The sequence below is a fragment of the Arachis ipaensis genome, chromosome B10, assembly GCF_000816755.2.
Source record: "Arachis ipaensis cultivar K30076 chromosome B10, Araip1.1, whole genome shotgun sequence".
NCBI classification, from domain to species: Eukaryota; Viridiplantae; Streptophyta; class Magnoliopsida; order Fabales; family Fabaceae; genus Arachis; species Arachis ipaensis.
In genome coordinates, this window is record NC_029794.2 from 93,759,382 (window position 1) to 93,763,520 (window position 4,139).

Below are 4,139 nucleotides of genomic sequence, written 5' to 3' on the forward strand. Positions count from 1 at the left end.
TGCACTAAAACCTATGAAAACATAATAAAACTTAAACAAAACAAAACAAAAACTATATGAAAATGATGCCAAAAAGCGTATAAAATATCCACTCATCAGAACACCAAACTTAAACTGTTGCTTGTCCCCAAGCAACCAAAAACAAAGTAGGATAAAAAGAAGAAAAGGATACAATAAATCTCAGAGTTCTCAATAAAGCTCAGTTTCAATTAGATGAGCGGGACTAGTAGCTTTTTGCTTCAGAACAGTTTTGGCATCTCACTTTCCATTGAAGCTCAGAATGATTGGCATCTTTAGGAAATCAGAATCCAAATAATATTATTGATTCTCCTAGTTAAGTTCTTTTTTATTCTTGAACACGTTTTTTTTTTTAGAGTCTTAGCCATGACCCTAAGCACTTTGTTTTCCAGTATTACCACAAGATACATAAATGCCATAGACACTTAACTGGGTGAACCCTTTCGGATTGTGATTCAGCTTTGCTAGAATCCCCAGCCAATGATGTCTAGAGTTCTTAGGCACACTCTTTGCTTTGGACCATGACTTTAACTGCTCAGTCTCAAGTTTTTTACTTGACACCTTCACACCACAAGCATATAGTTCGGGAACCAGCTCAATTGAACTGTTTAGGCTAAGATATTTCTTTTAGGCCCTCCTAACCATTGATGCTTAAAGCCTTGGATCCTTGCTCTTTCCTTTTAGTTTAAAGAGCTATTGGCTTTTTCTTTCTGTTTCTGCTTGCTTTTTTTTTCGCATATACCTCTATTTTTTTATTGCTTTTTGCTGCTTTTTTTATATTCAAGAATCAATTTTTGGATTTTTTAGATTACCAATAATACTTCACTTTTATCATCATTCCTTCAAGAGCCAACATTCTTGACTCCAACATCAAATTTGCACTGTTTATTCATGCATTTAGAAAATAAAAGCAATGCCCCCACATCAAATAATTAAACTATTCCTAATATAAATCTCGAAATTCATGCATCTTACTTTTTTTTCAATTAAAAATTTTTCTTTTAAGTAAGGTGAGAGATGCATAGAATATTTCATAACTTTAAGACATAAAGATAGATGATCATGCACTAGAAACAGACAATGAAACATAATACATGGAAAATAGAAAAAATAATATAAACAACAGGGGAGTAAAGGAAACGAATCCACCTTAGTGCGGGCGGCCACCACTCCTTCTGGAGGATCCAATAGAGTGCTTGATTTTCTCTATGTCACGCCCCTGCCTCTATTGTTCTTCCCTCATAACTCTTTGTTCTTCCCTCATGGCTCTTTGATCTTCTCTTATGTCATGGAGGATGGTGGAGTGCTCTTGATGTCCCATCCTTAGTTGGTTCATACTGGAGCTCAATTCTCTTAGAAAAGTGTGCAATTGGTCCCATTAGCCTTGGGGGTGCATCCCTTGAGGTATCTCAGGAATTTCTTATTGAGGCAGCTCCACATGCTCTTACTGTGGTCCATGTGCTGACTCTCTAGTTTGCTCCATCCTCTTCTTGGTGATGGGCTTGTCCTCCTCAATAGGAATGACTCCTTCTATGATAATTCCATCTGAATTGCATAGACGACAGATAAGGTGGGGGAATGCCAACCTTGCTAAGGTGGAAGGCTTTTCAGCTTTCTTGTACAACTATTGAGGTATTACCTCATGTACCTCCACCTCACTTCCAATCATGATGCAATGAATCATGATGTCTCTGTCAATGGTCTCTTCTGACCGATTGCTAGTAGGGATGAGCGTTAGATAAATTCCAACCATCCTCTAGCTACTGGCTTGAGGTCAAGCCTTCTCAGTTGGATAGGCTTGCCTTGAGCATCCCTCTTCCACTGAGCTCCTTCCACACAAATGTCTGAAAGGACTTGGTCCAGCTTCTGGTTAAAATTGACTCTCCTAGTGTAAGGATGTGGGTCTCTTTGCATCATTGGCAAATGGAGCACCAACCTTACACTCTCCGGGCTGAAATCCAAGAGACGCCCTCGGACCATGGTGCTCCAATTCTTGGGATGAGGGTTCACACTAGTGTCATGGTTTTTAGTAACCCATGCATTAGCGTAGAACTTTTGCACTATCAAGATCCCAACTTCTGGGATAGGATTGGTTAGGACTTCCCAACCTCTCCTCTGGATTTCTCTTTAGATCTCTGGGTACTCATTCTTTTTTAGCCTAAAGGGGACTTCAGGAATCACCCTTTTCTTTGTCACTACTTCATTGAAGTGGTCTCGATGAGCTTTGGTGATGAATCTTTTCATCTCCCAAAATTTGGAGGTGGAAGCAACAGCTTTTCCTTTCCTATTTCTAGAGGGTTCTCCGACTTTGGGTGCCATAAGTGGGAATGGAAAGCAAAAAGCAAGGCTTTTCCAACACCAAACTTAAAAGCTTTGCTCGTCCTCGAGCAAAATAGGAAGAGTAAAAGAAGAAGAGAATAGAGGGGATGGAGGGGGAAAGTGGGTTCGGCCAAGTGGGGCTATTCGTGTATGAATGATGTGTGTATGAAGGATAGGAAGAAGGGGTATTTATAGGAGTGGGAAAGGTAAGGTTCGAATGAATGGGTGGGAATTGGGTGGAAAATTTTGAATTTGAAGTGGGTAGGGGTTGGTGGGAGTTATGATGGTTTTGAAAAGTGATATAGATGTGATTGGGTTAGAGTTTATAGGGAAGAGTATGTGGGGAAGAGTGAAAGTAAGAGAGAGAAGAAGGTGGAATAGGTAGAGATTCTATGGGACCCACTGATCCTGAGGGTTAGGAAATTCAAGTTCCCTGCCCTCTTGTGGGCGTTGAACGCCCAGCTCTTGCTCCTGGATGGCATTCAACGCCAGCTTGATGCTCCTTATAGGGCATTGAACGCCCATTAAAGTTCTCCTTCTTGGCGTTCAACGCCAGGTCTCTGCCCTCTAGCTGGCGTTCAACGCCAGCTTCATGCTCCCTGGCTGGCGTTCAACGCCAGCTATGTGCTCCTTCCTGGCGTTCAACGCCAGGTCTCTGCCTCTTGGCTGGCGTTCAACGCCAGCTTTGCTGCTTCTCATACGTTGAACGCCCACTCTGGCCCCCTTGTCTGGTGTTCAACGCCAGCAAGGTCTCTGCTCCAAGGTGTTTTGTTCCCAGCTTTGACTATTTCTATTTCTGTTCTAACTACTGCACATGATCACAAACATAAAAAAGCAAGGGAAAATTCTGAAAATAAACTCAAATGAAAATAAATAGAAGAAATAAGAACAGTAATACTCTACTCATGGTTGGGTTGCCTCCCAACAAGCACTTCTTTAATGTCATTAGCTTGACACTCGATTGTTGACTTTCTTTCTCTTCTTCCAGTTGGTTAACAGAAATGACTCCATGGGAGAAGAGGAGAAGATTAGTGCCCTCAGATTTGAATTTCTCCTAACAAGCTTTCTTTTAGTGTGATGAGCTTGATTCTCCTTGCTTGTTAGGATTGGGGTTGTATTATTTCTCCATCTCCTATGCATCTTTCTCTTAGGACCTTCTTCCTTGGTGGGTGATGACTGCCCAACACCAAACTTAAGTTTGATATCTGGGAAAAATGTATAAGTTTTCACCAAGGGAGGAGGCTTCAGTATTGTACTCTACATGGAAGTACCTCCTTTGTCAGGGGGTAGTGGAGGTTGAAGGACCTTGATAACCATGTAATTCTTCTGCAACCTTATCACTAATTCTTCTCTCTCAGCATTAAAGAGGTCTCTTCCAGTAGATAGAGACCATTGCTTCAAAACATCAACAAAAGGACTATTGATGTGTAGCTTCTTAGAGCCTTCCAAGGATTGTGAGCAGTGCTCGTCCTTGGTCTCCTTTTGGGACTTCTGAGGGTGTGGTACTTCGGGCTTTCTTCCCATAAGAAGGGCATGTAACATTGTGCTTCCAACCTCTCCTTAAGTCTCTTCTTCATTTAGTTCCTCAACAGTGTGTACTACCTTAGGCTCGGTCTCCTCCATTTCTTCTGGTGCCTCTAGAACAGGCTTGGCATCATAAAAGATGTTGTCCAGCTCTTCTTCAAGTGTCTCAACTATATTCACCTCTTCTACCAGGGATTTGATGATATCAATGCTCATGTATTTCTCTGAGGTGTCTGGATGCTTGAGGGAAGTATCTCCTAAATTTATTTCCATTCTTT